The 24458-nt window shown below is 46.6% G+C and overlaps 1 protein-coding gene across 1 annotated transcript in view; it reads right to left on the reverse strand.

Moving 5' to 3' along the window:
• Positions 1 to 24458, reverse strand: part of LOC119450239 (elongation of very long chain fatty acids protein 4) — a 75184-nt gene that overhangs the window by 40195 nt on the left and 10531 nt on the right. The window contains exon 2 of the mRNA XM_037713622.2: positions 13180 to 13423. The gene's annotated coding sequence lies outside the window, so the exon portion shown is untranslated. The remainder of the gene's footprint in view (positions 1 to 13179; positions 13424 to 24458) is intronic.

The following is a 24458-nucleotide window of genomic DNA, read 5'->3' on the forward strand; positions in this document are numbered from 1 at the left end:
ATTCGATCTAAACTACAATATGCCTGTGCTATTTATGACAGCCACCAGGTCATATAATCAACCCCCCCTCGGATCAGTCCCAAAACCCAGCTTGCAGGTTCATTCAATTCCGACTACACCTATAACACAAGTATCTGACCTTTAATATCCCGGTTGTGTCCTCCCTCGCTCGCCTGCCGCCGCAAAGCTGCTCGTCTATATTTTTCAATTTATTTTATTCACTGCACCCAGGTAACCACATTACTATTCCAGCGAAGCGTTTCTTCCGCCTAATGCGTTCTTTATGCTGTGTGTCCATCACGTGCCCATTCCACTACATATAAAGGTTCATGTTTTTATGCACACAGCCCGAAAATAGATATCCTTCCATCTAACATCGCCATCACCACCGACATTTCTCGCTTCAAAACTGCTATTGAGGAAGACCATCTGTCAAGTAACGACACCTAACCTGACCCGCCATTTTCCCTTGAGCCCACCCATCATGTAAGGTACCGATACTTGGGCCCTTAGAGGAATCATGAAAAAAAAAAGAAAGAAAGCGCACGCGCTCGGCTCTACAGTTATATTGAACGTGAACAGTACTGGCGAGTTGCTAATGTTGTAGGAAAGGCGAGAAGGACTGCGCTCGCTGTGGGTCGGTTTCAATCGTTATGTTTCTCGCTTTCTTTGCTAAGTTATATCCTCCATGCGAGTGAAAATTCATGCAAGACCTATTTATTATATTTTCGAAGTTTTGATATTTATAAAATATTTTACTTATTTTTTTCGTGGCCTTCTAGCTACGCCAGGGCTGTTGTCTTTTGTGCATGTGCATTTATCTTTTGCTTTCTTTTAAGCCATGCTTTACTAATTTACTATCATACCCAGTTTAACTTTTTTTAGTCTTCATTCCTCTAGCATTTCGTCAATGTCTTTTTCCCCTTTTCCCCCGACGATATGTGTATGCATGCTCTTTGTTTCCAGTTTCCGTTTATACGCTTAACCGAACACAGATTGCTATCACTCAGCTTCTGTGGCTCGGTTCCCGTATTTCGACTACCCCTCATTTCTTTTTTTATTTTTTTTAATCCGGAGAGATATGTAAATAGTGCCCGCTTTATTAGAAAACCAGGTACACTGGATTGACAGCCTATATATTCGGCGTAAATCATTCATCCGTTTCCGGTTTTTATCTCCACTTCTCGAATGAACCTAACACCAATACGCTACTTGTTCCCCTTTCTGTCACAACACCAAACCTTCCCTTGTCCCTCCACTTCCATCTCCGGTCCCGCTCTTCTTCTTCCTTTTTTCCCCCTGTGACATCAGGTATCCCACACTACGCCCCGGCTGGAAAGCAGTTACTACACTGACGAAGACAAATTTCCTTGTCGAAACGTCGGCTCCAACGACGTTGCCTGTTCGACTACTGCTCATCACAGAGAACCAATAGTTTCTTTTGAAGATATCACTTTAAGGAAGATTTATCGATGCGGTGGCCATGTCTTAGGCCAAGCCGCATTATTATTATTATTATTATTATTATTATTATTATTATTATTATTATTATTATTATTATTATTATTATTATTATTATTATTATTATTATTATTATTATTATTATTATTATTATTATTATTATTATTATTATTATTATTATTTGATTTAAATACGTATATACACTTGACATGAAAGGGCAAGCGAGGAGCAGGCTGGCAACTGCTACAGGAAGGGGCACAACGCCTGCCTACTCTTCAGAAATAAGGAGACAGAAACGTAGAAATGGAAGACAGGTCGCGTTAGAAAATGGCCGAACCATTCATGTCCCGGCATTTCTATGGTGGAACAACGCCCGTCGGAAAACTCACACGGACTGTGGCGGCAGGTTTCGCTCTCGTTAATGTTGTAAGAAACTATTTCTGTGGCACTCCTTGCGCCTTGAAGACGTAGAGGGCGAGGGCCAGAGTCGGTAAAAGACCAATGTGGTTCGATGAATGGACAAAATCATCTTTTTTGTACAACGTTGACCCTTCTGACCTTTTATTACAATTTTCACCAAACGTGAAGATGGAACGGGCTTTAGACACGCTCTTGCACCGTTTACGTCTTGATGTGGCCTACACAAACCGTTTTTTCTGTCGCATACGGAAAAGACGTTGTTCAGACTGCGAGCACTGTGGCACCCCAGTAGCCTGTGTAGAACATATCCTGATAGAATGTCCACATTTCGACTAACATCGGGAGACACTTCGTGATTCTCTTGACGCCTTAGATAGACGTCCTCTATACTTAGAAAAATTGCCCGGTCCCACTGGGCCGTTCTATATAAACAAAAATAAGCTGTAAAAGCCTTGCGCGATTTCCTGTGGAAAGGGATCTTATTAGTTCCTGGTGAATAGGGCTATTAAGTGACATAAATTATGCTTTGCAACAACGCTATGATGACGTCGTCATACCATTTCACATTTTGTGGGCTTTGGTGTGCTTTTTCTTTTCTAACATTATTTTATTATCCTGAAATTATGCATTTATCCCGAGCAGAGTAATTTAGCTTGTCACAAGTCATGCGCTGACTTTGTATTATGCACGACCTTTCTATACTTAGAGTGTGTATTTAGTTCGTCTATGTGTGATTGTGAAAGCTTCTTACTATTTATTTTTATTTTTCTATTTATATAGTTCTCTTGTGTCATTTTTTTTAACATGTGTGTGTGTGTGTGTGTGTGTGTGTGTGTGTGTGTGTGTGTGTGTGTGTGTGTGTGTGTGTGTGTGTGTGTGTGTTGTGTGTGTGTGTGTGTGTGTGTGTGTGTGTGTGTGTGTGTGTGTGTGTGTGTGTGTGTGTGTGTGTGTGTGTGTGTGTGTGTGTGTGTGTGTGTGTGTGTGTGTGTGTGTGTGTGTGTGTGTGTGTGTGTGTGTGTGTGTGTGTGTGTGTGTGTGTGTGTGTGTGTGTGTGTGTGTTAGCTACTATTTCGGAATACCGAGCTCATTACTAGCCAAACTTCCCATGTTGTCGCAGTTAAACAACAACAAATGGCCAGAGTTGTCCTCGAAATTCTAGACTTCTGAATACCTGGAGAGATGACGTGCACGAAAAACGTTCGCGGCTTTCCTTATGTGCTATGCGCTGCAATGTGATATTAGGAATAGAAGCGGATGCATGGTAGTGGGCCAGCTGATTCGAGTACGCTGCTTAGAATAGGCTTGACTCGAGATACGCAGTGCACATGGATCGCATGTGCAATTAATTGCAGATTGCGACCTTGAGTTTCAGAAACAATTTAAAAGGGTTACGCGTAAAAGCGCAGATGAAGAAAGGGACACTTGCAAACAGGACTGGCACATTCCCTTCATCGTCTGCGTTAAGCGCAGCGCTGTCTGTAGTTTCGGAATTAGCCTACCAATCGAGACAAATTTTTTGGTAAATTCTAGGCTATTCCCATGTTCGCATGTTTGAAGTGCATCTAGATTTCTGTGAGTCTCTGAACATAAGGAGCACAAATTTTAAAAAGAGGGGGGGGGGGGGGGGGTTCAAGTAATGGCAGGGAAGATAACCAGCCAGGCATCCACATCAAAGAGGTGAATGATGAATATGCCCTCTGATGCGCTTCTTCGACCACTGTCCTATCCCAGCCCCCCCCCCCCTCCCCGCCCCCTTCAACTTCCCCTGTGCTTGCTTATATTCAAGCATGAACATAAACGCAGTAATAAACCTTTAGTTGCCGTTCAGCGCTCGTGTTTGCATGTTTTGTGTTAGTCCATGTGTCCATAAGCGCGTTGCCTTTAGAACAACTAAAGCTAGAAAATTTTCATTGCAGCTCATAACTTCAGCAGATCAATAATCCGAAAAAGCTCTTATACTTAGCAAAATGGTCATTGAATTTACCCGTGTCCTCACTGTCACGAAGTCCTATCCTGAAATTGTTTAACAGTCTCCAAACGTTCCAGCAGAACCCGTCTCACGATGACTGTTCAGTTAATGCGATTAACATTCAAGTAATGTAGCAACACACTCTTTTGCTGCAGACACCTTAATTGAAAATCTGCAGTGGTCATTCTGAGATTTCTATTGCTTCGGCTATATGCGACAGACACTGTTTCAGGGATCAGCCCACTTTGCTACTATACTGGCTCGCCAGCATCGTCCAGTACCATTACGGCATGACGATGACTGTATGACAACGCAGTGACGAAAATGGAATGACGAAGAAGGAACATGACGTCTATAGAACGACAAATACGGTATGACGACTACGACGTAATGACTATGGTATACCGACATCAGCGTGACCATGACGACATGTCGAAAGTCGAATGACGAAGCTATAATGACGACGACGGAGCGACCACGACTGCATCACGATCACGATAGACATCGCTAATAGACAACGAAGTGGAAAGCTGGGCTATAGTTGGTACGGTTCCATTGGTATATGACAGCGCGACAGACGAAATACAGCGCTCGTCCTGTGGTTTTCTTTTCTCTGTTTCGTTTGTCGCGCTGTCATATACCAATGGATCTGATAGACAACTTAGGTCACTGGGTCGGCGTAAGAGGCTAGATAGATAGACTCAAAGTGTCTGAAGTGGGCAAAGAATGATAATCGCATTAACATTTATGAAGAACCAAACCCGGTGGCTATCCAAGAATGCGTTTGGCATGCATTGGGAGGTGGTTATTTCTTGCACTATGTTGGCACTATGTTTTATGGGTGGCGCCCCCTTTACCACCGTGCCTTACCCGTACTCAGGAGCCAACCGGTACATCGAGCGTCACTTCCTCAAGGACCGGTTCGGTATCCCGCACAGTGTCTGGGACCACCTCTGGTAGAAGAAGCTGCAGCTAGAGGTGCAGCGTCTCGAACGACAGGATTTAAAGCAGCTAGCTGTCACGAGGGGAAAATGCGAGAACGCTCCTCTTCCCAACCGGTACCACCGGTACAAGCGGTACCACCGCATGGTGTTATGGTGAGACCACGTATCACAGTGTGAATTTTACCACTGTGTTAGACTTCACTACCTTCGGGATCGGCCCACGAAAACGGTTACACACGCAAGTAATCGCGGTTAGTTCCCAAAGAAAGCTAAACAATGTAAAAACGATCAAATGTATTTGATTCGTTAAAAAAAAAATCACCAGCCCTTCCCCTGCCGAGAAAATGGGGGTAAGGGAAGCTTGTCGTGTGTGTATCTGACCTTCGTGGTTATTTTCTTTCTTTATCTCTCTCTTTCTCTCTCTTCTATCCTTTCTCTCTTTCTATCTCTCTTTCTTCCTTTCTCTCTCTTTCTTTCTCTGACCTTCGTGGTGATTTTCTTTCTTTCTGTCTCTCGTTCTTTCTTTCTCTCTCTCTCTCTCTCTCTTTCTTTCTCTCTCTTCCTCTGTATCTTTCTTTCTTCCTTTCTCGCTCTCTTTCCTTCTTTTTTGTCCTTCGTATGTGCCATTGAGCTTGGGCCCTTCCTGCACTATCACCAGGATCGGCCCACTTTTCAGCGTGACACCACCACCACCACGTGGGAGCGGCTCGCTACGTGCTGACGCGCGTTCCGAGGGACCTTAATGAAGTTTTATCATGCCATCATACCATACCACAACCACCACCACCGCCGCCGCCGCCGAAACTTGTGAGCCTATAAAGCTTCGCTTAAAAATGACTGGTTAGACACAGAAAGACAAGATCTATGAAGGTAAATATTAAGACGCGGAATCTTCTCAACCACATGGTAGACCAACTGGCTCGATCGCCAGCCTCCGTCTGAGACACCCGTATTCCTTCCGTCGAATCCCCGCGCTCACCACCAAGCATTGAAATCAAACCACCGACGGGAAACACGCGCCTTGGTTCCTCCGTGTGTCTCCTTCCTTCCCCGTTACCTTACGCGGACTCAGGAAGTACTCTTCGGAAGCTTCGGGCTGGAGTGGCTCTTACGCCATCCATTACCTGGGCTTGAGGATTCACAAATGTCGACCAAGGAACGTGCCCCAAATTGCTCAGCGCCTGTGGCAACGTCAGAGGCTCGACACTTGCTTTGGCCGTGCCCTAGAACTCGGGCGATCAGACTTAATTAGGTTCTCTATAGAAGCGCTTGACTGACGGCAGATGTACTTGAAAACTATACCGATTGTGTGACAGAGAAGGAGTTTGCATAGACATCACTGCAGTTCCTGCACGTTGCCTAGTTACAAGCTTTTATTTTATTTTATTTTATTTTATTTTATCCCCTATATGACCTTGCGGCAAGTCCTCCCGGGGAAAAGAAGTAAAATGTCTACAGCGTCAGTTTGATAATGTCGCCTCGCATTGTCAAGGAAGGCATTGTCTGAAAGTTCGTGCTCCACGAAAATCATAGGTGTCGGCGATCGGTAGTGAGGGATGATTATTCATTGTACCTTAGAAATAAAAGACGCTTAAATCGTGCGCGTGTAGTGTAAGAACATTTAAGAAGTTCATTTAAAACCGGATCGTTGAGTGACGACAGTGCAAAAGAATCTGCGCGCTCATTTGGTAAAATTACAGTATGTCCTGGCACCCACGTAACTTGGACTTATACTGTTAGGCCTAACAGTATAATATACGGAGTAGAGGCGAACGCTTATTTAAAGGTTAAATGAGTACAGAATGGGAGTGTTTGTAATTATTAACCTGAGATTGCTGATGATATTTGCTAGAAATTCTTTGAGAAAGATTGGTGCACAATTAGGCAAACGTAGAGCAAAGGACCAGTTAAGTTGAGTAGAAAAGCTTCCAACTCCGGCCTTCTTTAAACTGGGTTGCGTCCGCGAAAATACTAGAGTGAAAAGGAAACTGATCGAGGTTATCTTGAAGAAGACCTTCTTGAAGGCTAAGTTTCTTCTTTTTTTCACTAAGGATATATTTGTGCAGGGTCGTCAAACATTTTCTCTCAAACTTTGCCGTCGTCATCCCTATATAGGGTCGCGCTCCACAAGACAATCTTCAAGGCTGTTACGCTCCGTGGTTCACTCGGACAAAGGGTTCAGTAATGAAATGTACGCCCGGCAGCACCTGACATACGTTCAATGGTCTCCCTCCTTCTCGGAGTAGCTGGAGCAATCTGTCAAAACACTCCAATTACCGTTTCCAAACCCGCGCCTTGAAATAGTCGTAAAGGTCTAATAAGCAATTAGTCCCCAAAGAAGAAGCGGCTCGTTCCAATGCGGCTTACCGCACGAGTTCTCAAGGCAATGGCGTTGTCAGTGTTCCTCTTACAACAATGTCTTCCCAGTATTCCGAGCGTGAGAGTTGTTCAATATCCCGTTTTCATTCTTTCTTTGACGTTTGTTTTCGTAAGGAATGGACTAAAGCACCGCAACCGAAGGTTTCAGTTCGCTTTTACTTATCTTCGTGGAACATTACACATAAGTCGCATGACCCCCTTACTATCATCAATTTAGCCTCCTGTACCCGTGAATGTCTTTCACGGTGGTGATAGAGTGCATGCCTATCTGGACACTGTCAAGTTCCACCATGTCTGCGTGTTGGCCCAATCAGGGCGGGCAATGCCTTCCTGCGAGCCACCCACAGCTAAGGATACGGGAAATTCGACAATATTGAAGAATTTTACCACTTGCAATGTCATCTTTCCGTTCAAATCACTGTGTGATGATGAGTATGATGACGAAGTAGAAATCATTGTTTACGGTGAAGAAGCAGGAGTAGGGAATGCCTAGAAAGAGGTCTACGGCGAGATACGCTAGCCGCTTTTTAAAAAACGATTCCTGCTGTACCGATTACAGGATGAGGGCTAAGCATGAACAGCTGTTAGTCTCTCGCTGTTATGCAGTTTTTTTACGTTATTGTCATTTTCAGGAAAGTGATTTGATCAAGGATGAGCAAGAAGACGCTCGCACGACCACCTGAACAAAGTCAGTCGTTTGCTCCAGCGCTCATTTTTGGACAACGTGCCTTTGAAAGCTCGGACCAGCTCGATCCCTGGGAGAGCTCAACGCCGGAAGTCAGCGACACTCTGACAGGCCGGAAACGCGAACACTTTTGATACTTGTATTTGGGATATCACACTGAGGCGTAATTTAAAAAATATAGGTATCAGGCACCATCCTGGACGTCAGAACTGGGGCTGGCATAATGTAGCGATTACCATTCTAATGCTATTTCCTTTTCGTGCTTCGTAAATGGTCTGAGCGGCGCTAGCTCCGCCCTCATTATCCCCGGGATTGGCCAGCCGTGAACGGTTGTTGGTAAGAATGGAATAGAATCGAGCATAAATAGTCCTGACATTATACCGGCCTGGAATCACGTCAGTTGTTTGCATTCATGCGTGTGTGTACATGTGTGCTAAACAATGTGTGGGCGTTCGTTCTAGTCCATACAAGTCGCTCACGTTTCTTTTCGAGGACCGGACCGCGGCTTATGCTGTCGCGAGCCAGTGCAGATGCCTTAGCGAAGAGAGAGAATTTATTTGAAAGAATGCAGAGAGGTCGGCTTGAGCTAGCACGCTCCAGCCTGCTACTGTACACTTCCGTCGCTTGAGGCGAACGTAGGCAAGTTTGAGCCTGGCAGATAAAGAAGACATAGTAGGCGAGATTGATCGTATGTGGGAGGTGGCGGGAGTGGGCACGCGTGACCGGTGGACGTGCAGTTGCTTGCTGTTCTGCGGAGAGAGTGCTTGGCCGCTGTGCTCGTCCCTGTGTCTGGTATTGTACTAGAAGCGGTAGTAAAGGCACTGTTCATTGAGAACAAGTTGCGCGAGACAAGTCGTGAACATTTTCCTTCCCGTCAGTATTCATCCCAAGCAGACGTTCGCCGTGAGCGTTGGCCCATGTACTCACGAAGAGGTGTGTAGATGTTCTGATGTAGGGAAGCTTGCTCTCCTTTGGCTGTCTGCATGGAGTTCGGATCAATTGTCGGCAGCAAACGCAAGTCGAGGTGCGCGCTGCATCTACAATAACCTCAACCTCGTCCTCCGGACGGAGAGTTTTTTGACATGACTGACGAAAGAAGTTTATTTTATAGCTTCCACGTCTCTGTGGCGCCTGGCTATAACGATCTTCGGGGGCTGACGACGGGTAGTGGGGTCGGTGACAGTCTGTAGGGCATCGCTGCAGTACGTGCTGTGGGGAGCATCCTGGAGTATGGTCGAACGCAGCTTGTGTCGTTCTCCAGTCCAATAGGCATCCATCCATCCATGTTGCAAGGAATAAACCAAACTGTAAGTGGAGATATGCTGTCCCGTGGTGGGACTGACGCGAGCATTGGGCAGGGCTCGACACTGCTCCGCCAAGCTGTAGGGAATGTCGCAGCCTTTCAGAGGGGTCTGAGATCGTTAATGTTGCATTAGACGATGTTCTTGATTATTTTCTTCAAGAGAGTTCAAGAGACTGATGCGAAGGACCATACATGGCCCGCGAGTACCTGAGAATACCTTCATGCTCTGCGAGACCTTGCCACCGTCAACTATATATCACATGGCATGGTTGAAGACGACATGATCAATCAACCATATATGGTACGGTTAACTGTTTTTTACACCATGCCTTAAGGCCACACGGAACAAGGAACTATGATAGCTTTAGGAAGAGAAGTCACTGATCTCACAGGATTTTGTCCGACGTTGCACACATTCCCAATCAGCATAGCTATACAGGGAGACTTTTTTTAGCTGTACCAGATTTATAAAAATCGCCTGCGGCATTTAGCACAATTCAAACCCTTCACCGAAGTTATTCGATGAGGCGGCCATTACTTCTGCGAGAAATCAAAATGTGAATGGAATGTCTAACATAATTATGCTAATTAACTGTTTCATTAATTATTTTGTGGCATATATATATATATATATATATATATATATATATATATATATCAATTTACGAATTGTATCCGGTGAGTTCGCAAGGCATATCCACTTGGAACGAATTCTCGGGCCTACCCCAGTTTCGGTATATAATTTTCAATGTGTCCGACGAAATGCATTGGCGCTCCAGTTACTTTTGTGCCTTCAATGTCTAAAACAGCCGTTTTATTTAAAAAGTAAGTGGAACAACAGTGCATTTTTACCGCAACTTTGACGGTGCATATCTAGAAACCAGTGCCATCCTCAGAATTCGTTCCAAGTAGGTATGCCTTGAAATCTCACTAGCTACAATTTATAGATTGAAATATGCGCCGTAAAGAAATTAATTAAAATTTTATTAGCGTACTTTTAATAATTATTCAATTAACAATTTGGATTTCTCGTAGAAGTAATGGCCACGTACCTCATCGAGTAACTTATACGAGGGACTTTGTTGATTATAAAACTTCTTAATAACTCAATTTACGATCGATATGTCAATAAGACGTATTTATAGCACATTTGAGAGAAGCAGTGCTTCTCTCAAATGGTACAATGTGATTCCAAAGTCTTCGCGCGCGCACTCAACTTTCTCTGTTTTTAATCTCGACATTGCCACCACGACAGACAAAATAAATAGCGATTTCAACGTGAGCCTGTGAATTAAGTAGCGACGTGCACAATGTAAAACGGAGATAATCCAGAGACAGGACAGTGCAAGAAGATAAAGGATAGCTCCTCGGGTCAGTCTCTATTGGGGCGTCGTTACTTATCTCAGTGCGTGCCTACTTGTCCTACAACGTACGCTGGCGAGATTTCTCATCTAGATTTCTCTGACCTATAGATCGTATAGATTCCCACTTATGTCATACCTGTACAAGCGATAATACTGTCGATCCGCTCTCTCCCAGCCTGGAGCCACCTCCTCTAAATAACACACGGGTTTCACTGGGCCAGCCAGCCGACAGAGATAAGCGTGGGATGTAAATTAGCTTAGCACCTGTTTCTACCGGAGAGCGGGTTATCGTTGTTTATCTTGGTCAGCACAGCACGTCGTCCTATAAATACAGTGAAACTTCACTTGAACGACTTTGAGTGATATCGAGAAAGCGTTCGCTTAATCGAAAGTCCATCAAACGTAAGTGCCGGAATGTTCGATTGCCATGAGTTTTGTAGATTAATTGGAATGCTTCGTTCGATTGCGGTTCGACTATATGGTATTTTACAGGACCCAGCGCGAATAATAGCGCCGCGGATGTGTTTGCGCCCATGTATTGCCATACCGGAAGCATTCTTCTCGAACATTCACCTTTCGGGGACACTTTTACTTCGTGAGACTTCGTGTAGAGCGGCACACCTCGCGAGGGCATCGTGACGCTGCGCTTGATAATTACTCGGCACGAAAATAAGGCTTACCGGATGTCTGTCATTGTCTGCGCAAATGCGCTTCCGCTGCGTGCACGATAAACGCGAACTCAAAAGTTGTATCCTCGGAAGTGATCTTGAAACACCAAGGGTTTGAGCCAACATTTATGGAGGAACACTCTCAATGAGCAACTCCAGGCTATAGAGGTCCGTATTAGCGTTACTATAGGGAGAAAAGCTGGCGCTCCGCTTGTTCAACCACTATGGCAGTAATAGCACGCGGAAGTTTTCACGATTTGGCATGGCTTTGTTGAGAAGGTAAACTGCAGAGGCCGAATCCAAAAAGCCTTTCGTTCGTAAGTACTCTTTGCCATTGGTTGGTTCCCTTCGCCAATCCAACAACATCAGAAATGGCTGGAATTCGCTCTTACGATCAATTCTAGCGTGAGATCTCGAGCTTTTTGGGAATGTGGACCCAGACGCTTTTGTTTCTTATGGTTCAGTTGTGTCGCGTGCCAGCCGGACCACTTTCTTTGGGGAGCAATGGAAGGTCTTACGTTGACGAATATTTCATTATGTTATGTAATTTCGAATGCATCGAAGCGAAGATGAGGTGCCGGTCATCCAGGCGCAATGGCAGCGCTTCGAACGGAGCCGTTTCGTACAACATGGTCCAAACTGGTTGAAGAGTTCGGCTTAGAAGGTCCAGCATTAAAGGCTTCGTACCCCGCACCTCCACCATATGTAAAGGTACTTATTTACAGCGTAAGGAAAGGCAGTAGAGATCGGACTCATTGCGGTAGTCCAACCTTGCGAACAGCGCGAACCGTCTTGCTTGAAGTGCTGCCGATTCGCCTGACTGACCGAAGCCCTCTTCTTCGTTACAGCACAAATAAGTCTCAACACTTCTGATTATGCTTGCCGCTAGATCCGGATGGCGTTTTGGCAGTGACACTCGTAATATTTGTGAATAGAAAAGCATTCTATAAATATCCATGGTGCCAAGATATCTTAAGGGAATATTTATACGTATATACAGCATAATCCGGTGGACCATTAGGGCTACAGAATGGATACCAAGAGAAGGGAAGCGCAGTCGAGGACGGCAGAAAACCAGGTGGGATGATGAAGTTAGGAAATTCGCAGGCGCAAGTTGGAATACGCTAGCGCAAGACAGGGGTAATTGGAGAGCGCAGGGAGAGGCCTTCGTCCTGCAGTGGACATTAATATAGGCTGATGATGATGATGATGATGATGATGACAGCATAATCAATGTGATGAAAACAAGGGACGTATTCTCGGAGGATCACTTTCGGTGAGTTGAACTTTAGCGAGATTTGCGAGAATTGGCACTATAGGCGCGTGCACACAAGGGTCGGGCAAACGCGAGAAAGAAGCTCATTGGTCCTCGTGAGCTGAGTCTCGCGAAAATTCGCGAACGTTATTGCCCGAGACTACCACCTCAGTACATTAGTAGAAATTACCTGGTAAGTGAGGCAAATGGTTGCCGGTACAGCAACATTGAGAAGTTAACATTAGCCAAAAACAAGTCGTCAAAAGGTTGTTCCAGGCCAAAGAGTCAAAGTTTAGACAAATTCCTAAACTACCCGCCATTCAAATACACTAAGAACCCTTGCGCCAGCGGCGGCCATATAGATGCTAGCGGCAGATTTGCCTCTGGTATCTTGAGTATAAAACTCTGTGCTACAGGTCATTTCTTGTTCCATGCTTCAGGCGTTAGTATAAGTAACACCACTAGAACCCAAGTTCGAGAAGCCGATGGATGGATGGATGCTATGAGCTTCCCCTTTGGAACAGGGTGGTGTGTTGTGCCACCAAGCTCTTGTTATTATTTTGCCTAATGTCCTACCTATATTTTTGAGAAAACACACAGATAGAAAGAATTCCAATGGGATGCAATGAAGACGAAACGAATGCCTAGACGAAACTAAGCGCTAAGCGCACCGCGCGCCGTCACGTGAGCACGCCAGTGCTCCCCAAGAAGAGGAGCGGCGTGTTCCTCACCTGTGCTGCTCGGTGGTCGACGTCGTCGCCGCGGGATGCGATGCCGTCGTGCGGCGGCCGCCGTCGTCGTAGACTCGGGAAGGAAGACGAGCCCCGCCGCCGGTCGACTAGCACCGGCAGGTGCCGCGAAGACTTTCACTCTTGGCGGGCGAGGAGGAGCGCGGAACCACCTCCGGCCGCCGCCGCCCTCTCCCGGCGTGGTGGTATCCTCGCCGTCTTCCTGGTGACCCAGATGGTCCTCCTCCTGCGAGAAAGGAGGGAGCCGATTCCACTGCAGCGGCCGCACATAGTATACGGACGCCCGCAGGAACATCCTGCCGAAAAAAATATGCCCAGCACATGCCGGGCCGCCTCCTTCTTCCATCCGATTGGATTAGTTGCGTGCAACGGCGCGCGACCATGCGTATGCAGCGAGGGAAAGGGACAACCCCTAATTTGCGATCAAGATTGGCATTCCTTGCCTTTTTTTTTTCTGCAGCGAACTCTAGAAGGAACGAAGCTCTTCCGCCGGTAACAAATTGAGAGCTCGAGGGAAAAGACGAAGGACAAAGGAAAACGACAAGACCAGCGTAACGTTAAATTTTGTTTCTTCAGCAGGCGCTGGTCCTGTGGTTTTCTCTGGCCTCGTCTTTTGCTCGAGCTGTTCATTCTCTTACCTTGAGTTACTAGATAGCCCGAACCCACGACTTACACAATTTCATTTCTTCGATGGGATAATATCTACTAAGGAAGTCACATTTCTGCGGTAATCGTACTCCGAGCGCACATTACCTTTTGCCTTTCTTGTTAGAGCGTTCTTCTTAGAGCGATGCTTACAAAGCACGTTTCGCATCGTTGCTTCGCAAGTGAGTTTCATGAACTTCACCATCAACGCCGCTGCCCGAAGGTGTCGCTTTTTTTTTTTTTGTCGATATAATGCCGTTATTAGCCTTGCCGGTGACTTGGTATTTAGTAACAGTAGAGGATACATGAACGCATTTTCGTCAGAGACCAATAACAGACGGCCCCAACACTAACAGCGTAAAGAAAAAAGCCGGCAGATCCCACGCCCTGTGGGAATCGATGTTATGCGAAGCAGTGTGTGGGGAGCCTACCATGTTAACGAAACGACCATGAGAGCACCAAGACGCAGGTGGCTGTTTCATGACCTACATGACACGCATGCCATGAAAATCATGTCACGAGTCCTCAGGTGTCCCTTTGCTTACACCTAAGAGACCTTTAAGGCGAAAGCCTCAGTCATGCTCATGACTATGACTTCTACCATCAACCTTTAGCCTTTTCCTTCACTTGGTACCACATCCGAACCCCTTACATTGGTTTTTGAGTGTTAAACTTCTTTCGCTGAGTCATTGTCATTTTTGCTGATTCATGGTCATGACTATAACTTCTACCATCATCCTTTTGTGTTTCCTTCGCTTAGTACCCACGTCAGAACCCATTTCAGTGACTTTTGAGTGTTAATCTTTTTTTCGCTCAGTCATTGTCATTTTCGCTGAGTCATGCTCATGACTATGACTTCTACCATCATCCTTTAGTGCTTTCTTCACTTTGTAGCCACGTCCGATCCGATTTCAGTGGTTTTTGAGTGTTAATCTATTTTCGCTTGGTCATTGTCATAACCTACCTCACACGCATGTCATGTCATTTATGTCATGACCTATCATTTACGTTCGTCTACACTCTTGTCATACTGGGTCAATTTTGCTAAGTACCAAGTTAACGAAACGACCATGAGTGCACCAAGACGTAAGCGGCTAGATAGATAGATAGATAGATAGATAGATAGATAGATAGATAGATAGATAGATAGATAGATAGATAGATAGATAGATAGATAGATAGATAGATAGATAGATAGATAGATAGATAGATAGATAGATAGATAGATAGATAGATAGATAGATAGATAGATAGATAGATAGATAGATAGATAGATAGATAGATAGATAGATAGATACTGTCAAAGTGGCAAATGTTAGCCAAGAAATGCTTCGCATTTAAAAAAAAGCTTGCAAAAAATGCTCTTTAACAAGATGTATACGCATACCAACCATCTCAACTGAGCACGCTGTAAGCCTAAGAAGAAAGCACTTTGATGGGTACACTACATACTGCCGTCTATTCATTGTGTAGTCTGGTGTATAAGGACGAAGACAAAAGGTTGAAGAAATACCTGAATAACGAGCTTTATGGAACTCGTCACCTCTCCGTTATAGACGGCATGCTCATATTATCTATCGATTCTCTACAGGGCGAATAAGCTGTTTGCATAAGATCTTCTATTTAGATGACTCACAAAGGGTCCTCCTTATTTCTGTTAATTGGAATTGGCCTGATTGGTGAAGGCTTAAGTATGTATTTTCTCTCTCGCCCAAGAGAGAGAAAGTAGAGGGAACGTTAAGGAGGTTAACTAAAGACGTGCCCGGTTGGCTACCCTACACTTGGAGAGGGGGAAAGGGGAAGAATAGATAAGGAGAGAAAATAGAAATAATAAAGTCATCATTCGCATAGTCAGTCGCAGAGGAATCTCCGCTGTCCCAAGCATTCGTACAAACCAGTATCCTTCACGAAGTGCAGAAGGGCAAGGAGCTGTCTTTCTTACGACGTGAACATCTAAAGTGAAGAAAAGGCCGGTTGGTGTTCCCTGTTAACGACTCCGATGTTAACTGGACGCATATGTGACATGGGTCCAGTGCGCTGTATAGGTGGGATGTGGTGCAGAGCGGCAGACTCACGGCCACGCATGTGAGGTGGTGCAGCGATGACTGTCTCGAATTACTCGATGGAAAGATAGTTTTTTTCTGCCTAAATTCATAGTTGAGGTGGACGCAGTAGCGCACCCAGGATTTCTGCCTGGGGGGGGGGGGGGGGGGGGGGGGGAAATTTTTGTGGGTGGAGGCGGGGGAGCAAGCACTTTGCATTATATGCAATTTCCGTGCTGTAGCCAGAGGAATCCAACAGCAAATAAAATGCCTAATAATTATAATATTAATGACACCAAGGATGAGGACGATGTTTATTTCTACAGTGTTTTACTCAAAGTAATTTAAGAGGAATGAATAAATACAAGACAATGATAGAGTGTTTTTGTTAATCAGGAAAATTCGATCTCAAGCCACTTCCTGAATTGTGATGACAATGCAACCAGAGCACTGAAGGTGCACGTTGGACTGGTGGCGCTGGACGCGTGGAGGGTGGTTAACTCGGCCTCAGGGGGAGGAGGGGGGGGGGGTGTAGAACCCCCTTCCCCTCATGGGTGCGCCACTGGGAGGACGCAACAAAAAAGAACGTGGGCAGCTTGCACTAGTGGTGCAAGGCTTGAGTAAACAGCGGAGCTGGTGATCGACCTAGCTTCTTCGAGGCTTTACTAGGCTTGTCTTAATTTTACTAGGAAATGCTAAGTGCTGCTAAGCACGGTATTCCGAATCGGCTCGCCGCCAACGCGCAGATTCTCGCTTGGCCGCGCGACGCGCTTCAAGATGAGCGGCTTCTTCTTCGGGTGTCCGGATCTTCTTTGGTCGTCCCATGTCAAGGGTACATGTACTCGCCACAGAGTCAACCGAGCTTTATCTCCCCAGTGACGTCACGGCGAAGCTGCGCCTCCACACTTGCCGGAACGTGTCTGGTCGATACCTGCCGAGACGCCGCCAGAGGCGCCGGCTGCAGTCACGGACACCGCACGCGTTCGACGCGAACGCGGGGAAAACGCGAACGGCGTGGGCAGCAGCTTTGCGCGTTGACTCGTTGGTGCTGCTACAATTTCTTTCTCTCTCTCTCTCGCTCTCATTTTCTCTTTCTCTCCCCCGAGCATAGCGCGCGCTCTCCTCTTCTTAACGTCCCATGTCAAGGCACGGAGAAGAGGCGAAGCACACGCCGCTCCGCGAGGTGGTTGCTAGGCAACGCGTGATGATGTCATCGTTCAGCGAGGTTTTTTTGTAGACGCTTCACGGACTGACGGTAGGCTTAAACAGCTCCGCTGTTAAAAACGTGCGGTAATCGCAAATAACGATTTTAAGTAACAAAATATATAACATTTATTTTATTTGCCAAATATGTGACGCAAAGCGGCGTGCTCAGAACGGCCTTGAGAAGGGGAGAGGGGAGCGACTGATTAACTCGTTTTCTGATCGGGCCCAGCCTCAGCACAACGGACCAGACATCGACTGACTCGGACCTCGAGCAACATGCCATCCTGGGAGGATCGAGTGCACCAAGCGCAGCATGTCAACACCCTCTTCCTCCGCGACGTCCCTGTGCCGCCCGCCGGCACTTTCAACAAAAGTACTTTAAATCAATCACTTAAGTACCTAAGTGCACAAACTGTGATTGAGGAATGTAAACCGATCAGTGGTCAATGGATGTCCCCCTTGTTAGGAATTCTGACAATAGCACGAGTTGCCTCGAAATGCCGGACCGGGCGTCACCGACATTATTCAGACGCCTCGCGTCTGGCAGCCGCATCGATTGCAGGTACGGAGCAAGCTAATTTATCATGACGTCATGACGCATACACCTACTGGGTACTGACACCGAAACTCGTTCATAGAAACAAGTATAGTAGTAAATTATTCAAGGCACAGTGGGCGCTTGCCAGTATTTTTTTTTTCCTCTAAGAGACTTCAACCTTCATTCAATGCAAGAAAAGAAAAAGACAAGTTGGAACTATCATGTCATTAATATATTAAGAACAGGCTGGCCTCTGCACTCTGGATGAATTGATAGTAAACAGAAAGCTGAGCAAGTTAGTAGGGATCCATGCGGTACGGAGTGGGCGGCGGTGCAACACACGCACGCAAGAAGAGCGAGTATAGGACAACACAAACGCCAACTATCGACTGAAGGGTTTCCTCTGTGGCAGACAAAGAAGGAAGACGCGAAACACATCGGCGCATCCTCCGCTCACTAGCAAAAGATAACGCTTTAGTCATGACAATTCCTCTTTAAGCAATGTAGTCGAGGGCCAACATACGCAGGTGTTACCGCTATTATCGGCACACCACGCTTTCGCCATAAGGCTCGCTTCTTCATTCTTTCTGAACAGAACTTCACTGTCTGCTAAGTTACGAGTACAATTGCAATCGCGACAGTTCATCAAAAGGTTAGTCGATGTTCCACCGGTAAACGTTCTTTTATGCTCGAATAATATCTGATTCACGCAATGTCCTGAAGCAGGAACGAACAATGTAGGGGCCGAATTCACGAAGCTTTTCGTTCGTAAGAGCTCTTTGCCATTAACCGACTGGTTTCGCTAATGATATGTCCGGCATCGGTATTGGCTGTAATTTTCTCTTAAATTAAATTATGGGGTTTTACGCCCCAAAACCACGATCTGATTACGAGGCACGCCGTAGTGGGGGCACTCCGGAAATTTGGACCACCTGGGGTTCTTTAACGTGCACCTAAATCTAAGTACACGGGTGTTTTCGCATTTCGCCCCCATCAAAATGCGGCCGCCGTGGCCGAATTTGATCCCGCGACCTCGTGCTCAGCAGCCCAACACCATAGCCACTGAGCAACCACGGCGGGTTGTAATTTTCTCTTACGAGCTATGCTAGCGTAAAACGCTTTTGTGAATACGGACCCAGAAGAAGAAAGGAATAAAGCACTAGAGGGGGCGCGAAAAAGAAAGAAAGAAAGAAAGAAAGAAAGAAAGAAAGAAAGAAAGAAAGAAAGAAAGAAAGAAAGAAAGAAAGAAAGAAAGAAAGAAAGAAAGAAAGAAAGAAAGAAAGGAAATGAAACGCTGTTTTTCTAACCTTTGGCATCGCTGAAATCTGGCGTTCGCGAATGTGTGACGGCGCCGCGGAGACATTGAGCGACGCCTGAGAAGCACTGAAATTCTTGCCCACTTCAACGTGTACGCTTACGACTGGTCAGACGCGGCCGCGGCGGCCGCATTTCGATGGAGATGAAATGCAAAAACGCCCGTGTGCTTGCGTTGTAGTGCACGTTAAAGAAGCCCAGGTGGTCAAAATTAATCCGGAGCTCTCCACTACGGTGTGCCTCATAATCATAACTAGGTTTTGGCACGTAAAACCCCAGAAAGAAGAAGAAGACTAAGTCTTCCTTCTCAAATGAGTCAGCACAGCTGCATCAACTGAACCAAAACTGATTTCGCCCGAGTGCTGAACGAGCGCATGACTAATGCATTATGACGTCTTGTTCGGAGAGAGAGAATGGAGGAAGGAAAAGCAGGGAGATTAACCAGACTTTGTCCAGTTTGCTACCCTACACGTGGGGAGGTGGAGGGGAGAGCGAAAGAGAGAGAAGACACGAGTATTGATCGCACTTTCACATGCACTAAGCTAGGTGCAGCATGTCTACAGTCTGGCACACAAGTCTGTCGCCTTCAGGTACTGCAGGAGAGCTCGAATGGCTTTCTGGACTGATGAGCTGTGAGGCCAGGCTCCCAAGACCTTTGCTTCTGTAAATGGTCTATCGTCCAGTCTGTTCAAGGCACACTGGAGAGTCTGGCGTTGCATGTCGAAGCGAGAACAGTGGCACAGAAGATGTTCAATGGTCTCTTTACACTTGCACTTGGCGCACATGTCCGCCATTCCAATACGATGGTTGTAGTAATTAGTGAAGGCTATGCTCACAGCCGGCACAGCAGTGTCGCGTCACGTCGTGAAAGGCTTTTTTTGGTAACTTCAGTTCCAGTGATGGGTCGAGGCTGTATAATCGACGGTTAGAGTTCTGCGGAGTATGCCAGTAACTCAGCGTGATGGTGTGAACGAGATTGCGAAGCTCTCTTGCAGCTCTACTCTCGATAAAGGTATGAGGAGTGTCGGTGCTCCAGCCTTGCCAGGTCGGGCAGCGTCATCGGTGAGGTGATTACCAATGATGCCACAGCGTATGACGTCTTGTTAAACAATGTATTAATATAGTATGTGTATGCATAAGCATGCACTGCCGCGACAGCATATTTCTGCGGCAGTACTGCAACTATATTAACTACCTTGAACGAAACGTGAGCGCTCAGGGACTGTCCGTGCTTTTTCAACGACAGCATTTGGGACAACAACGTAGGCACCGCACCAGGCGGATCTGTGTGCCTGTGCACGCAGTTTCTGGTCACGGACACCACGGCGACGAGGCCGAAGCGCCCACTAACTGGCTGTCACAAAAAAAAAAGAAAAAGAAAAGAAAGAAAGAAAAATCAACAACGAAAATACCCCTAATAGTTGGACACTTCTCTCCGTGTCTCTCCTCACTTCTTCGTGACCCGCAGTTCGCATTGTTTTCATTTTTCAAGACGGATAACCAGGATAAGGACATAGCCTTCGCCAGTTCGCCGTCACCAGAGGATTTACTTCTTTCTCAAGCTGTTAACCGGCGAATAGTCAAGCGGTCGTTCCGTTACCACCTCTGGCACACCGAAGGAGCCCGCCCGCTGCCAAAGCGACGACGCTCCCGCCCGTGACCTCTCTCTGAGGCGACGCCGAAAAGCAGGAAGGCCGTGTAACCCTTTCAACGCGCGCGCGCGCGCGAGCTCATCGCGGAAAGGGCGAAGTCGACCGCTTGGAAACGTCTTACCGCGCTGAACACAACTTCCCGGGAGATCCGAGTCTCCGTTTCAACTCTTATTTTTACCCTCCGCGAGGAACTGCGGCAGCCACAGAGCGTGCCCATGTGCGTATATACCTCGTCAAGAATCTCCGCCTGGGAACAGCGGCGGCAGCGCGGGACAACTCGGCCGTGACGAGCCTTTCACTCAGTATGCGGTAGTGCGCGTGTCCGCGAGAGCGTCGTGTGCGTACGTGTGTGTGTGCGTACTCACGCGGCTGGTCTCGAAGAACCGCGCACGGCAGGTATATGACGTATACACCCCTTCGGGAATACATCGCGCGGAGGAACACGCTTCGCTAACGCCGAAAACCAGCGCTCCCCGCGCCTCTCTCTTCAAGTCGACCGGTGCCAGTCCATGATTGACGTGCTCGCCACATTCTGTAGGAGCCGAACGAGGCATCCGAGCAAAATGGTGAGAGGTCAGCCTATTAAGCTGCACCACGGGAATAAAATTGAATCAATACAGATATTAAAAAAAAACAGAGGTAGACGAAGACGGAAAGTCACTCTATATACACGCTATGAACAAAGAAGAGGATCGAGTGCTGGGCAATCTTGTGGCAGTGACTGCTTGTCCTGCATTTAACTACGTTTTCAATGGTCTCTGTACATATTACAGAAAAGGACAGGGAAAGAGATAGAAGGGAATAAATGGAAGTTAAATATGGTCGCGCCCGGTTGACTCCGCATACGAGAAACGCATTAACGCTTCGATGTCCTATTGCATGCTAGAGTTGTTCGGCCAAGCTTTGAAAAAAATCATGCACAACATCCAATTGCATTTCAACTGAAATTTTACTGGACTCAACGGAAAATCTTTAGAAACGCAACAAAGCTTTTCTTACGATTTTATGAAAGTGTACAACGATTATTTGCTTCCGATAACGGTCTGTCTTTTATTAGTACGCAGAAAATATCTTTGACAGAGAGAGAGAGAGAAAATGATGAAAGGCAGGGAGGTTAATTAGGACTGAGCCCGGTTCTCTATCCTGCATTGGGGAAAGGGGGAAAGGGGAGGAAAAGTTTAAGAGAAGAAGAGAAAGTCCGCTGTGGATATCGCCGGCGTAGTAACAGTTTTCTGCTCTATATCACAGATGGTCACTTAGTCGGATCACAGACGGTCACTCAGTCCGGTAAACTTCAGAAATCGCAACAGCGCTTTCGTGGCAGTTTGTAGCTGCGATATGCGAGGCAATGGTCCCAGGATCTCATTCAAGGTGAATGGTTTTCTATTGACAGGGTGGTCATCATTGCAGGGAGCTCGAGAGTAGGAATCAAAAAGTTCGGATGAATTTCTTTTTTTAATTTTTATTATTACTTATTTTTCGCAGACAATTTATATACAAAGTCTCGCTATAGAGTATATTACGGACTTTGGGAGAAAAAAAAAACAGAGCGAGGGCAGGAGCAGCGAAGGGGGCAAACGAAACGCTACTTAAATAGACCAAGTTTTTCACGTGACTCTCCGCTAGTGGAAGCGCACTGCGGTTGCAGAAATTCGTGTGTATATACTTTGACAGAATCAGACCGTCACAGCGCTCTACCGCGGCGTTTCTTTTCGCCGAGCGTGCGCGCTATTTTGGAGCATGTAACCGTCACCGCGCACGACAGTTCCTTCCGCGACTTGCAGTTCCTCAAGTCCATATAAAAAGCTTCAGTTGTCGTTTGTTTAGTCGTGCCGCGCGAACTCGAGATGGGAGCATAGCACACGTCCTGCGAGTATACTTCCCGCCTTACTACTCCTTCAGCCAGGTGAACAAAAAAGATAGTAATTTGTAAGTGATGGTCATGACAAACACCGTAACAATAGGACACCGGCTGCATCCTGTGTCCTTATTCTACGCCTCGTCCTGGCGTTGTTTCTCCGCCGTTATCCGCCTTCCCCTTGTGTAAAGTGCAGAGAGCCCGGTTGACCTTCCAACCTTCCAGGATACTTTTCCATTGCTGTCTTTTCGCTGTACAGATGAAATTGTTTCATAACCACAGTAACGTTTAAATCAAGCACCTTGTAAGTAATACAGTGGTAAAGGAGTTGGAGCTAGGCAAAAAATGCTGCCACTCCGGAATATCAATCGGCGTGCAAATGCTAGTGGACATTGTTAACATAATCGGTAATGGAATGCATTTGAATGCAAAGTTAGGGACGAATTCTGAAACGATCCACTTTGGCGATAGAATCGCCTGGACCACGCCTCCGCCAACGGCGCGCGATGATTGGTTGTTTTAGTGAAATTGGATGGGCTGATTGGCTGGTTGAGCACGACGTCTCCACCAGTCAATCAGCGCGTGCCTGACGACGATATTGTCGCCGAGGCAATGCTATCACCGAAATGGACCGTTTCAGAACACTTCCCTAGGACTTATTCTTTGATAGAAGACACAGTTGTTATTGCGCGCTATCGTCAACACCCGGAATATGGCATCAACAAATGTAGACAGTTTTCTTCGGCACAGATGTCTTCATAACGCGTCAGATCAGCAAGAATAGAATGCAAGAAACGTTCCAGTTATATTGTATTGACTACATGTTAAGTGAATTACCTTTACGAATACACCCAACCGTAGGCGCTGAACCAAAACGTTGAACATGAACTTAAAGCGTATGCGAGAACAGTATCCGAAGCGAAATGAACTAATAGAAATGTGTTACTCACTATGTGGCCTCCCCCCACGCACACACATGTGCGGTCAAAAACGAACAGTAAGTGTACGGGCAAGCTTACAGTATTAACGTTCGAAAAAGAGAGGACAGCTTCATCTATATGGGTTCCACGCAGTAATGCTCGAGAGATTCACAAAAGCGAAACAGTTATAGATGTGAATGTACCCACAAGCCACAGAGGAAACCCATGGGCTTTCCTTAATTGGGAAGAAAACCTTATGGTTGAAAAATTCCCTTCGTTACGCCGTGCTTTTCTTACGACGACACTTTCTTTCAAGCACAGTCAGCCTACGCACCCCCCAGACAATGTTTCAGGCACGCGCGTGTCATTTCCTGCATCAGAACGAAAGGACAGCCTGCAGCAGTTATGTCTAGCAAGCCTGACGCGCTGGAAGCTCTGGAACATGGGGTCGTGTACTAGGCCACTATCTTGTGCGCGTTCAAAATCCAACGTTCGGTTTCGCCTCACGTGATTGGCCAAGGCCGCGATATCGGCGCGGACTAGGCAATCGCGTAAGACGAAACCGGACGTCGGCTTTTCTATAACGCGTACAAGATAGCGGCCCTGTTTGTCGTTTTTTGTTCTTCCTTAGAAATACTTCTACACTAGTGCAAAATTTCGTCGACAGAAATTATACGGACGCGCGAGGCGCACTTGCTCCGTCGCCGTTTACGCCGTCGTCGACGTGCTGTCATGGTATTGAGACGCCTGCGCGGCCCGCGCGTTCCTGAGGAGCAGCTGTGTGCATACCGCACCGTGGTGCATACAGTGGTCCGAGCGTTACGCAAGTACACTTCAACCTCCAAACTTCGGTCTCATCTCATGCACCATAGAGGTACGACGCCTGCAACGCCGCTGGCAACGTTCCTCATCCCGCCAGCGTTCTGAGAAGCTTAATAGCTGCCAGGGCGCTGTTTCTGGTAAGCAGAAGGTCGCCTTGCGTGCTGCGTCACGGCAACATGTCAATCCCGCGTATTCTTAGAACAACCTCTGAAGAGTTTCAGGGCAACGCTAAACTTTGCGATATCATTCAACGCTTCGCCCTTC

This window comes from Dermacentor silvarum, chromosome 4 (assembly GCF_013339745.2).
Source record: "Dermacentor silvarum isolate Dsil-2018 chromosome 4, BIME_Dsil_1.4, whole genome shotgun sequence".
Classification (NCBI taxonomy): domain Eukaryota; kingdom Metazoa; phylum Arthropoda; class Arachnida; order Ixodida; family Ixodidae; genus Dermacentor; species Dermacentor silvarum.